The sequence below is a fragment of the Ambystoma mexicanum genome, chromosome 11 (assembly GCF_040938575.1).
Source record: "Ambystoma mexicanum isolate Mex_15411 chromosome 11, UKY_AmexF1_1, whole genome shotgun sequence".
In the NCBI taxonomy this organism is placed as follows: Eukaryota; Metazoa; Chordata; class Amphibia; order Caudata; family Ambystomatidae; genus Ambystoma; species Ambystoma mexicanum.
The window spans coordinates 1,287,191,391-1,287,205,463 of NC_090934.1; the positions used below are offsets into that span (position 1 = coordinate 1,287,191,391).

The following is a 14,073-nucleotide window of genomic DNA, read 5'->3' on the forward strand; positions in this document are numbered from 1 at the left end:
TCTGCATAAAAGCAGGGCTTTGGGGACTGGAACTTCAGAAGTCACCACAGGACCTAAAGAATCCAAAGAGGGGAGAAGCTGAGCCATCTACAACGACGACACCACCGGTGGAGCCCTGCTGTACGAACTCACCACTTCCCCGACGACAGAGGAGATCTTCTTCCAGGAGAGTCTTCTTCCCTTTGAGCTGGTGGGACCAACCAGTTCGCCTTTTTCGCCTTCCTGGACGTCTCGTGGTCGAATCGCCCATGCCAAGCACCCCGGCGGCTGGATAGCCACGCTTCACCACTACCGCAAATAAAAGAGTTGTACCTTTTAATCGGGAACTCCGCGGCTGGTTTCTTCCCTGGCAGTGCAACGACCTCCAGCTTTCTTCCTCGTCGAGATCATCTCTTCCTCTGGTCGAAGCCACGACATGCACCTGCTGCCAGGAACAACTGCCACCGCTGGAGCTTTCTCACCATTTCAGGTACTGTGTCCCGCCTGGTCTCCCTTGCAACAGATCGTCCAAGGTGTCCCGTAAATCCTTGACGTTCTAACTAGGTTGACCTCAGACCTGCTAACTTTGCCTTTCTGAACTGATCCAACTTCTTTTTAACTTTTCTGCAAAGACTTTGAGTGCATTTCCACTGTGTGATCTTGGGCACATTCCGCCTTGCTCTCTCCAAGAGTGGGCCTGGCCTATGAACTTTTTGCTCTACAGAAGACCCTGCCTTTCGTGACTTGCTGTGGTTTCTTAAAAGTGTTGGTACTGTGTTATTTTCCTACTCTGCCTTTTCTCTCCCTTTTTTAACAAATTATTGGAGTGCCATCTACGGATACGCACTCACCTCTGTTTTGCTAAATAAGTGGTGTCTTAACCTAGACTTGTCGAATAAGTAACTAGGGATGTGTATATACTTATAGTGACTGTGTTTGAACTTGCTTGATATATTAGTGCCAGTGTATTTTCATAAGTGTGTTTTTAAATAAATAATTATATACTTTTATACCCAAGCTCTGGTCAGTGTTTGCTTGTTCTACTGTATTTTTAGCCCTGTGGTGTATACTCTATATACTGCCTAACTCTTCTTGAGATAAGTCTGACTGCTCAGCCACAGCTAACAAGCAAATCTGGGTGGTGCAGACTGCTACCAATTGGGTTTACTGCTTACTCCTGTGGTCTTAAACTTTTTGCAGTGGTCCCTAAGGGAACTGCACAGGTTTCTGCCTAACACTGGTGTACAGCGGTGGGATTTGTATTGAGTATACATTTTAGTGTGCTTTTAGATACCTTAGTGCAACTAACCACAAAGCTTGGCACTAAAAAGTTTATTTTGTAACCTGTCAACTATGGAAAGTTATAGTCAAGAGTCCCTTGCTACAAAAACGGCAGATTGTTCAATAGTTCTCTGTAAGCATAAGAATCTCCTGACTTAAGGCAAGACAATGGAGCTAATAGAAAGATTATTAGCAAACCAAAGTCTGGGTGATGGTTCAGAGGAACCTACTCAGTGATGATATTGATATTGATCAAAGTATTGATAATCTTGAGGCAGAGTCAGAAGAGGAGAGTGAGGCTGTTGTGATTGTCCCCCCTGGGCCTCTGCCTGCTCTACCAGCTGTACCTACTGGACCTTTGCCAGGTCCCACATTTAGTCCTCAATGTATTGAACTAGAGAAAATTAAGCTTGAATTGGAGTTTAAGAGACTTAATGCTCAAGCAGAACAAAGGCACCAAGAACTAAACCAAGAACTAAGGCTCAAGGAAATGGAGCTCAAGCATGAGCTAGAGATGAAGAAATTGTCTGTTGAAAATGCTTCTCTCTCCGGATCCTCTAGGAGTTCCAGTCCCAAAAGACCCCGGATGTCTAAAGAGATTGTGGGTATGTATGAGCCTAAGTTGGATGTGTTAGATTGGTTGGCTATGTTTGAGTATAATCATGGGCTCCAGGACATCTCAGGGAATTAGTTACTTCCTTGGTTGTTCTCTAGGCTTCCCCCTGTTGCATCTGATGTGGTAATGGTGTTGGGGGAGGTGGATAAGAAGGATTATGAATGTGTGAAGCTAGCTTTAATAGCTAGATTTGGGAAGACCCCTTCCCAGTACCTTAAGAGGTTTAGGACCCTCAAAAAGCATGATGGTACCCCTTGGGCTACCTGGGTGAGTGTAAGTTTCAAGAACTTGGAGGGATGGATTAAGGGTTACAGGGTGAACACTTATAAGGGAATGAAGAACCTTGTGATGTTGGAGTAAATGTATGATGCCTGCTCTCCTGAGCTCAGACAGCACTTAGCTGATTCAAAGGAATTAGATTCCAGAAAACTAGCTAAGGCTTCTGACTTGTGGGTTGCCAACAGGGCTACTCACAAGGACTCTGGGGCAACTCAGAAAAAAGATGAGGGGAAACAGCCAAAAAGGGACTCCAAAGAGAATTCTAATAATTCCAATCCCCAAAGAGGGCTCCAAACAAAACAAGGGTAAGCCACAAAGGAAACCAAATCAGGCTAGTGTACCTTCTGGTACCAAACCAGAAGGAGGTCAGAACAAGCCACCATTCCAAAAAGCATTTGGTAAATGCTGTTTGTAGCTCTACTGGCCATCTGAAAGGGGATCCCAGATGTAAGGGCAAACCTTCAGGGGTCCACACTGTCTCCTTAGCCTTCGCTCCAGAGGAGGAAGTACAAATGGGCAGTGGAAACTTTTTACTACTGGCTGATGATCCCATTGGAGTCTCAGCCAGTGTTTCTTTAGTGTCCCTGGGGTTGTGGGAACAACAGAATTTAGATGTGTATAATTCTATCCCAGATAATACTAAAGAGTATTATAAGGACATTGTCCAGGTGAATGGTCAGGAGACTCCTGCCATTAGGGACACTGGGGCCAGCATAACCGTGGTGGATGATTCATTTTTCAAGGCAGAGGATGTTGCTAAGGCACCCAAACGCCTCACCAAGTTAGCTTGAGGGCCTGTGCAGATGCTTCCCCAATTACCCGTTCTCATCCAGTGCAATGATATGACTGTGAAGATACCTGTCAGTGTACAATGTGAGGTACCAGGAACGGTTCTGTTGGGTAATGACCTGAAAACTCTTGGAGTAGTGTCACACACCCCCAGACCTCCTAGTAAAAGGTTACAGGAGCTAACCAGACCTGCAAGAGAGAAAACCATGAGAGGTTCTTCTCTGGAGATGATGAAGAAAGATATCACTCCTTCTTCACTGGAGCTACTTACTGCAGTCTCTAAACATACAGAAGCAAAGGGGCAACCCAAGATTTCTAAGAAGAAGCCAGCAGCAAGCACTCCAGTGCTTCCAACAAGGACTTCCCTTAGGTTGTCCAAAGTTACACCTGTAACTCCACCTCCAGCTGAGGCTGAGAGGGAGGTACAACCCTGTGTGGTTGAACTAGACTCTGAAGAAGAGCTAGTAGAAGGCCAAGAACTTATTGGAGATCTGGATCCTGTTGACCATCCTGAGCTGCAGTCTTTACTGGCAGAAGGTGGACCCAAAGGGGCAGACTTCAGTAAGGGACAAAGAGAATGTCCAACTCTGGAAGGTCTTCGTCACCAGGCAGCTTCTCAGGCAGATGGGCAAGAGAATGGGGAGTGTAGGTTGCACTGGGAAGATGGCCTCTTCTACAGTGAACCGACTGAGTCTGCACCTGGAGACTACAAGCGGCTTGTAGTGCCTCAAGAAAACAGACAACAGTTCTTGCAACTAGCCCATGAGATTCCTTTGGCTGGTCACTTGAGTTTCAAGAAGACCAAGGAAAGGCTCTCACTCTACTTTTATTGGCCAAAAATGGGGGCTGAGGTAGATAAGTTTTGCAAGAGCTGCCACACCTGACAAACCTCTGGTAAGTTTGGTTCCAAGAATGTGGCACCTTTAGTGCCTCTCTCAGTAGTGGGAGTCCCATTTGAGAGGGTAGGGATTGACATTGTTGGTCCCCTTGATCCTCCAACCTCCTCAGGCAACAGGTTTATCCTTGTTGTAGTATACCATGCTACTAGATACCCTGAGGCAATTCCTATGAGGACTGTTACAGCTCAGGCTGTGGCTAAGGCTCTCCTTGGTATTTTTACCAGGGTTGGGTTTCCTAAGGAAGTAATCTCTGACCGGGGGTCACATTTTATGTCCCACTACATGAAAGCCATGTGGAAAACCTGTGGAGTTACTTACAAGTTCTCAACCGCATGCCACCCTCAGACAAATGGGTTGGTAGAAAGGTTCAACAGAACCATGAAGAGCATGATAGGTGCTTTAGAAGAACCCTTTAAGAGAAAGTGGGACCTTCTACTGCCATGCCTTCTCTTTGCTTATAGAGAAGTCCCTCAGGAGGGAGTAGGTTATTCTCCCTTTGAACTTCTTTATGGCCATTCAATCAGAGGTCAAATGGCCCTGATTAAGGAGGGGTTGGAGAGTGGTCCTTACCCCAAGCCAGTCAGAGTGACTGACTATGTGATAGGTCTCCGGAGGAGAATGTCACACATGATGGCAGAAGCTAGTGACAACCTAAAAGCTGGACAGGCTTTGGTCAAGCATTGGCATGATCAAAAGGCTAACATGGTTGAGTTCACTCAAGACCAGCTAGTTCTAGTTATGATTCCAACAAGGCAGAGGGCAGCTAGTTCTAGTTATGATTCCAACAAGGCAGAGGGCCTTGCAAGATAAATGGATGGGACCCTTCAAGGTTGTGGGTAAACTTGGAGAGGTGAACTATCTGGTGGACTTGGGCAATCCCAAGGAGGCTCCCAGAGTCTTCCACACCAACATACTAAAGGCGTATGTCTCCAGGCCTGAAGTAGGCGCCTTGCTTCTAGCTTCATCAGAAGAGGAAGAAGAGAGTGAAGCTCTCCCTGATCTCCTCAGAGGCTTACCCTTGGATGAAAAGATTGAAGGAGTTAACCTCTCTTCAAATCTGACACCTGAGCAACAAGAGGAGTGCAAATCTATGTTAAATCAGTTTGCCTCCCTGTTCTCACTTTCACCAGGCTTGACCCCTTGGGGCCAGCATGATATACTCACTGGTGACTGTCTGCCAGTCAAAAGCAGAGGATACAGAATATCAGAGAATGTAAGGTCCCACATCAAAGGTGAGGTCAGCAAGATGCTTGACCTCGGGGTAATAGAGCCCTCTACTAGTCCATGGTCTAGCCCAGTGGTGTTAGTAACAAAGGCAGAATCCAAAGGATTGAGATTCTCTGTGGATTATAGAGCTGTTAATGCAGTCACTAAGACTGATGCCCACCCTTTGCCTAGAACAGATGAGTTGGTGGATAGACTTGGTGCAGCCAAGTTCCTCAGCACATTTGATCTAACATCAGGCTATTGGCAAATAGCCCTGACAGACAATGCCAAGGAGAAAACTGCATTTTCTACCCCAGTTGGCTTATACCAATTTAAGGTTATGCCTTTTGGACTGAAAAATGCACCTGCTACAATCCAAAGGATGGTAAATCAGGTTCTAGCTGGGATGGAGGACTTCTGCATGGCATACTTGGATGACATTGCAGTGTTCAGCCACACCTGGGAAGAGCATGTTAGCCACCTAGGACATGTTTTGCAGGGTCTTGAGAAGGCCAACCTGACCATAAAGGCAAGTAAATGCCAGATTGGACAGAGTAAAGTGGTCTACCTTGGGCATGAGGTAGGAGGTGGAGAAATAAAGCCTTTGCTCAGTAAGGTTGAAGCTGTGCAAAATTGGACAACACCTACTACTCAAACCCAGGTGACAGCCTTCTTAGGCCTCGCTGGGTACTACAGGAATTTCATTGAGAACTATGGGACCATAGCTTCTCCACTGAATGTGATCTCCTCTACAAAATTCCCTAAGAAGGTCAGATGGAATGAGGAGTGCAATCAGGCCTTTGAAAACCTGAAGAAAGCTCTTTGCCAAGCTCCAGTCCTGAGAGCTCCTGACTACCACCAAATTTTCATTGTACAGACAGATGCTTCAAATGTAGGTATAGGTGCAGTCCTTAGCCAACTGGATGGGGAAGGTAGGGAGCACCCCATTTGCTTCATCAGTAGAAAGCTGAAGGATCCTGAGACAAGGTGGGCAACAATTGAAAGAGAGTGTTTTGCCATTGTGCGGGCTCTGAAGAAGTTTAGGCCATACTTCTATGGTTCTACTTTTGTCATTCAGACTGACCACCAACCCTTGAGATGGTTGATGCAAATGAAGGGGGAAAATCCAAAACTATTGAGATGGTCAATCTGCCTTCAAGGGTTTGATTTCACCATTGAGCACAGGTCAGGGTGTCACCACCAAAATGCTGATGGTCTCTCTAGGATGTATGTCATCGACTAGAGGTATGGGATTAATCCAGGAGTGGATTAAATCCTCCTGTCCCTTAGTCTGGGGGGGGGGGCGAGTGTTAGGGAGAATTCTCTGTTAAATCTAATTTCCCAAACCTAGTGAGTCCCCCAGCAGCTTTGCTGGATTTTTGGGGTTTATTTTTTTCTCCTGCTAAGAGTGAGACTCTTTTTCTCCCACTCTTAGGCATTATTTGAGTATGTCCTTTGACTGTAAATGTGTTTTATGGGCTATGGGGTCTTTTACTCCATAGGGATTCATGTGTTTTTGGTATGTGTGTTACACAGCACCCTCAGTGCAGGAACACAGGGGTGTCATAGTGACCCCCAAACATAGACTCCATACCCTGGGTCTGACTACTGTCTCCCAGGGCATGTAAAGTCACCATTGGACTTACTAGTCTCAAATTATGACCAGAACCAGTACAAACCATCATATTGTGGAAGTACTGGTAGGGGTAATTCTACTGCCCCTGGGTCTGTTTTCCAAGGGTGCACTGTCCAGTCCCCCCTTGTCGAGTTTCTGGCTGGTGGCAGTGCATACCACGCGAAATATTCCACCGGAATATTTCCTATGGGATTTTCCCATTGATTTTAAACGCACCACTTTTTGGTGCAATGTTAAAGATACCGCCGGGTTATTTATTTAATATTTATTCCCCGGTTGGGTCTTTTTGCCAGGACTGTTTTAAAATGGCGTTTGTGTTCGCCTCTGAAACTCTAACCCAAGTCGAGCCCTTTGTTCCACTTTTTGGCGGGCTTCTGCACAGAAGCCCTCCAAATGGTGCCACTCTGTCTGGGGTCTACAGGATGTGTGGGAGGGGGATTAGGCACCCTGGACTGAGTTGCCTTGGCAACTCAAGTCGCACTCTTGTGTGACTGGCCCAGTGGTGAGCCGCCCGGCTCACCACTTAGCATGTTTGAGTGACAACTAGGCTGTTCAGTGGGGTTTTTCTGCATAAAAGCAGAGCTATTGGGACTTGAACTTTAGAAGTCGCCACAGGACCTAAAGAATCCGAAGAGGGGAGAAGCTGAGCGATCTACAACGACGACACCACCGGTGGAGTCCTGCTGTACGAACTCACCACTTCCCCGACGACAGAGGAGATCTTCTTCCAGGAGAATCTTCTTCCCTTTGAGCTGGTGGGACCAACCAGTTCGCCTTTTTTGCCTTCCTGGACGTCTCATGGTCGAATCGCCCGTGCCAAGAACTTCGGCGGCCGGATAGCCACGCTTCACCACTACCGCGAATAAAAGGGTTGTACCTTTTAATCGGGAACTCCGCGGCTGGTTTCTTCCCTGGCAGTGCAACAACCTCCAGCTTTCTTCCTCGTCGAGATCATTTCTTCCTCTGGTCGAAGCCACAACTTGCAACCGCTGCCAGGTACAACTGCCACCGCATAATTAACTAGGGATGTGTATATAATTATAGTGACTGTGTTTGAACTTGCTTGATATATTAGTGCCAGTGTATTTTCATAAGTGTGTTTTTAAATAAATAATTATATACTTTTATACCCAAGCTCTGGTCAGTGTTTGCTTGTTCTACTGTATTTTTAGCCCTATTGTGTATACTCTACATACTGCCTAACTCTTCTTGAGAGAAGTCTGACTGCTCAGCCACAGCTACCAGGTAAATCTGGGTGGTGCAGACTGCTACCAATTGGGTTTACTGCTTACTCCTGTGGTCTTAAACTTTTTGCAGTGGTCCCTAAGGGAACTGCACAGGTTTCTGCCTAACATCCCACCTTCCTGCATCGTCGCACCTTGAAACACTTGTGTATAGGCACGTTATAAATGCCATATCATATAGCATATCATATCGGTCTCATATTGTTTTCAGCTCTTCTCACGTATCCTCACTGCACGAAATCGCAATACAAGGACCAGAGACGCTTTGCTGTAATTAGGCGTCCTCGTGCCGGTGGTGCAAGAGACAGTGCCTTGACTAGAGACTTCCATTCAGCACGTCTCTTGTCAGGTTTAGGGGTCCTTGTGCCGGCGTGTTACAGGTTTGTCTGCCATCTGGACCAGCCTTCTCTTCTTCATCTGCAAGCACACCCAGTAGTATTCCATCAGCGCTGCGGTGCCCTTCTAGAGGTCTGGAATCAACACTGTTTTGTTTCACTGTTCATTTGAGCCAAAAGAGATAGTTACTTCACTGAAAAAGCACAGTTCATAAATCTTTTCTTGGTGTACTTTCAACGGCTTTTCCATGGCTGCAATTCGTGTCTGTTTTGTGACGTGCTCTGTCCATATTCGTGCGCATTTCTGTTCCACAAGTGCTACAGTTTTCTCTGGAAACCCTAAAAGCCTTTCAGCTCTACAAGTGAGTGACGTTTCTTGCCACTTGTTAACGTATTTCGCTCCTTCGATCACCAAGTGGGGTTGTTTTAGACAGTTGGTGTTGGTCAGACTTGTTTTGCAATTCTGGGCATCTGAATCAACAGGTTGTAGATGGATGTTGCGTACCTGAAAAGTGCCTCTGAGCCTACATAGCGCAAGATGAATTAGGCTTTTTTCCGTCTGTAATTGGTTCTTCCTGTGGTATTAGAATCTTGGGTGCCCCTGCTTGCCGCTCTTTTTCACCACTTAGCAAGCCCCGCCTACCTGGTGCCTTCCTGCTTGCCGCGCTTTTTCACCACTTAGCAAGCCCCACACACCTGGTGCCTTCCTGCTTGCCGCTCTATTCCCTACTTAAGGAGCCCTCCAGACTCTTTTCCTTTGCAGCAGAGGAGCAGGTGTAAGTGGATCTAGGTCACCTGGCCTAAGCACCACCCACTTTCTTAGCCCTGCCTCTTCCTTCCTGCTCTTAACTCTTAGATCAAGGGCGTCTCTCGCCCGGGCGTCCAAAGCGAAGGGCAGTCAAAGAAAAGGGCAATTCCTGTTTGGATCTGTTCGGACCAGGAGGATCCAGGATCCGACCCCCTGCTGAGACAGCAGGTAATCATGTACCAACATGTGTTTACACCCTCTGTCCCCACAGGCCATCCCCACCCTCTCTGGTCCCCTCGTGTTGTTCCTTTGTGCCTTCCCCCCCCATCCCGCATACAGGAGTCTGTCCTGATACATTCTGGTTTAACCATCACCATCTTGTGTCCAATGCTGGATTTGACTTTTATGGACTTCATTGATTCAAGGTGCGTTACCCTTTCTCAACTCTCATGCTGGACTTCCTTTGCATCTTGTACTCATGGTGGCCCTGAATCATGCGGTTCCCATCTTCATCTTGTATCCTGGCTTGCAACATTATGTGTTACTACTGACTTCTGCAATTGTATTCGCTCTCTCCTCTTTCTTCTCCACTCTTTTTGACAGCTTACTCTCTGTTCTCTCCTTGCCTCCCCTCTCCCTTTTCCTATCTCCTCCCCTCCTCCCCTTACTTTCTTCTATGCACTTACTCTATCAGAATTGTCCCTGGACTTAGTATGATAGCAACCTTGTCTGTCGCTCCCCCATCCCCTTACTGCCCTCCCGTCCTCGCTCCAGCACTATCTGAAACGTTGTCAGGCCTGGTACGATAGTCGCTTGTTTTGTTCCTCCCCTCCCTTTCTGCACCCCTCTCCCTCTCCTTTTGTTTTTCTCCGGCTCTACCAGAAATGTTGTCAGGCCTAGTATGGTAGTCTGTCTGTTTCCATTTCCTTCCCACTCTCTCCCTTCCTTATCTATGTCTTAGCTCTTGCACTATCTGAAATGTCGTCAGGCCGAGTACGATAGTTAATTTCACATCCTTACTGTTCATGGCCTGTACGAATGTAATTGTATTTTCCCTTGTTCCCTCCCTTGCCTTGAAGCACTTTGAAACACATTGTATATAGGCGCTATATAAATAAACTATCATATCATATATCATATCAGATGCGTGCAGTATTAAGGAGCACACATGGCAACTGCTATTAGTTGTTCGCCTTCCCAATGCACTCATGTCGGAGTACCAACTGTTGGAGTGCTCGGGATGAGAATATCTTGAACCCCATCCAGGCCTAGGCCATGGTATGCATCATATTTGAGTTTACGTGTTTGTCTTTTTATTCTGTTATGGCGTGCTATGTGACTTCTTGTTAATCTACTTCTACTGCTCATGATATTTGCACTGTTATTTGTGCTACACAAAAGGTTTTTGACATTTGGAAGTAATGCTTCAAGCAGTTTACTCGTACACACAGTCATCCGGGTATTGCTGTTATTTGTTAGGGATGTATTATACATGTATGTGGTTGTGTAAAGAATGGAGAGGGTCAAGGAGGAAGGAGCGAGGGAGAGAGAGAGTTTTAATGTAAGTAATTTATGCCTTTAGCAGCAATGCATGTTTGTATATCTCTTTTACATGCACTTAAATGGTCAGCATTAGGCTACATGTGATGAGGTAGACTTGTTGCGTTAGCTTTGAGTAGCTGCTGTGGAATTGGGTGGGGCTCTGCGAATATTGGGTGGGGCCCTGCGAATATCTGAGAGGTGTAACCAATATCGGAGCCCTTTGACTTTCACTGCGAGAGGGGTGGAAAACACATCTTCGTAGGCCCCATGAAACCTCAGATTGTCCAATTTTCTTATAAAGCTACTGACATACACCAGCTCCCCCGGCAACAATGGTTGGGCGGGTGCTGGGTCAGCCGGTTATGCTGTGATGTGTTGTACATCCTCTGGGTGCGGCGGTTCCATCTGTCGTGGCATGCACTTCATCGCACGTGTTAGGTGTGTCAAATATTGCTTGAATCCCTCCCCCAGAATTGTTGCAGCGCTATGGGCATCTGATGCCCTCCTGAAAAGGGAGATGGGCATTTGCATGCGTCTGCCAGTTACTATTTCATGGGGGGAGAGGTGGTGGTCCTTGCTGGGCTGAGTGCGTAAATTGAACAGGGCCAGAGGTAGCCAGCATATCCAGTTCTTTTTCAAGGTGTTATACAATTAAAGAGAGCCTGCTTTTTGAGGAGCGCATTGGTCTGTTCTACAACACCATTCGCTTGGGGGTGATAAATTGGACATATGCAGTGATTTCTTCAGAGTTCATAGAAAAAATGGGTGCCATTGTCAGATCTCAGAATGTCAGAAACCGCCCATCGGGGAATACCTTCCGTTCGACGAATTTTGCGGCACATTTATCATCCGGGTGGGCAAATGGATCGGCCTCAACACAATGTTCTGAGTGCCATCCCTGTACTAAACACTTGGCAGGTAGTGCATTGAGCGACCATCGTTGAGAGGTGTTCCTGGAGATTAGGTATAAACCCGTCTTCCTGGATGTCTTCTGCAATGTGTTGTTTGGAGCCGTGAGAAGGGTAGTGCAACTGCTCAAAAGCCATGCGTAGCAGTTCCACGGCATCACCAGTTTCCCAGTGCCTTGTTGTCTCCATAAGAGGTCAGTTGGAGATTGTACGCACCCACATTTGCGCCAAATTCCTTGCTCTTCCTGTGGTGCACTATGCTGAAGCCCAATTATCGACACTATGATATGATATGGCATTTATAACGCGCCTATACACAAATGTTTTAAGGCGCGACAAGGCAAGGGAGGGGGAACAGAGGGAAGACAAAGACAACAATCTTTCTTGGCCAGGTGACATTGAGGTCACGCAAGTGCAGGGGAGGGGGAAAGGGGAAGTCCAGGGGGAAGGGGGCAGTGCAGTAAATAGGATCAACAGTAATAATAAATAGAAAAAAGAAAACAATAGGTAAAAAGTGCGACAAGCTTGTGGCAAGTGCAGGCGTAAGTGCAGACATCAAGTACCAAGAGCTGGTGGGGGCTGTAGGGATACAGAAACAGCCCCTAAGTGCAGGGGTTGCCCAGGAGGCAGTGCAGGTGTGCAGCTGGCGGGGCAGGGGACCTGGGCCCGACAAAGGAGGGTAGCCAGGTGACCAGTGCAGTTTCAGTCAGGAGTTCAGCAGGGGAGTGGAGGTGAGAAAGCAGAAGCAAAGAGGAAGGTCTTGAGGTGCTTCCGGAACCAGAGATGTTTCTCCTCAAGTTTCAGTGAGGCAGGGAGGCTGTTCCAGTGGGAAGTCCCAGCCGAAGAAAGAGATCTCCCTCCAAATTGTTGCTTTGAGAAGCGACTGACCCTGAGGGAGTTGGAGGCGGAAGAGCGAAGAGCTAGAGAGTGAAGATATTTAGGAAGAGCCAGTTGAAGGTATTAAGTCCCCAGGCCGCAGAAGGCCTTGTGGACAATGCAGAGGGTTTTGAAATTAATCTTGCAGCCAGTGGGAACCAGTGCAGAGATTTCAGTCCTGGAAAATGTTAGGCAGAATTATATGCAGTACCCTTTGGGAACACTACACACAATTAACACTACAAGTGACAGTACAAATTCACCTTTGGTACAAGCATGTACTACACAGTTAAAGTGGTAGCGATGGCTGAGCAGCCAGACTTATCTCAAGAGTAAGTGAGCAGTATCCAATAGTTACACAAAGGACAGCAATTACTATGATTCAGGCAAACACTGACTCAAGGTTTTCAAGTAAAAGAATATACATTTATTTCACTCTTCAGTTGTATAACATTACACTATTATAAGCAGTTTAAAAATCACACTCTTAATACACCACACCACTACCAATAAGTTCCAGACAAGTTAAGCTCACAAAATGAAGTGGGAGCAAAATGGCACTCTAGCAATTTAAAAGGGAGGGAAAAACAAAGTTAACAGAAATACAACCACACCAACAGTTAAGTACTCAGGGCAATTGAACAATAGGAACTACAGTGATAAAATCTGGTAGAAAAGGCTTCGGGACAAACTCAATGGGTCAAAAGTCTTTTGCTCAAGATCACACAGTTCAGGGTAGTTTGCGGTAAAGTTCGTGCCACGGATTGCGGACGAGGTTGGTTGGCAAAAAAGTTAGTTCGAAGAGAAGAGAAGGACAAGCCCTCGGTTTGGAGAAAGATTTCAAACACTTTCACCGCGGCTGAACGAAATGAACAACCGGATTTGCAAAGTACCTTGAAACGGAGAGGAAGCTGTAGCTGAGGCGGATGTTCCAGGTAGTTCCTGCAGGCTCACGGTTCCTGAAGCGACTGTCGGACTGACAAGAAGTAGGAAGACTGGAGGGTCCTGCACTACCCAGGGAAGAAACCAGCAGCAGAGCGAAGCAACAAATAAAAGGTGCGCTACTTAAAACCCAAGCAGGGTCCGACCTTCCTGGCTATCCGGCCCACTGGTCTGTACAGCGAATTTGACCAGAGGAGGGGTCCTGGCTTGCAGTTTGGGCGAACTGGTTGGTCCCACCAGCTCAAGGAAAAAAGTTTCCTGGAACAACTTCTCTGTCGTCGTATTCTGAAGATTCAGACCTGCAGCAGGGCTTCACCGGGCGGTTCAGTCATTGTAGGGGTCCTATTCCATCAGCTCCTCGTTGGTTCTTTAGTTCCAGTGGCGACTCTGCCTTTCCAGTCATAGAGACCTACTTTTTATGCAGTTTTCCCCCATTCATACAGCCTGGCTGTCAATCACACAGCAGGGTGGCTGTCCTGGCAAGGACAGTCACCCAGCCAATCAAACAGGAGTGCGACTTGGGTTACCAAGGGAACCAATGGCAGGGGTCCTAAGACCCCTCCCTCACATCCTGCCTACCCAGACTTTCAGGCGCCTTAAGGAGGGCTTCTGTGCAGAAGCCCGCAAAAAGACGGAGAACAAAGGGACCAATCCTGGTTTGGCGCGCAGAGTAAAACACCAGAAAGACATTTACAGAAAGAAATGGCGAATAAACCCAGCCGGAAGCGTAATAAAATATATATGGTCAAGCAGGTTTATGTTTGAGGCTAATATAATAGCCTAAAACAATACC

At 46.9% G+C, this 14,073-nt stretch overlaps 1 protein-coding gene across 1 annotated transcript in view; it reads left to right on the forward strand.

Moving 5' to 3' along the window:
• The window catches only part of ATP8B4 (ATPase phospholipid transporting 8B4 (putative)), a 5,389,235-nt gene that overhangs the window by 2,560,630 nt on the left and 2,814,532 nt on the right, over nt 1–14,073 (forward strand). The window lies entirely within an intron of this gene.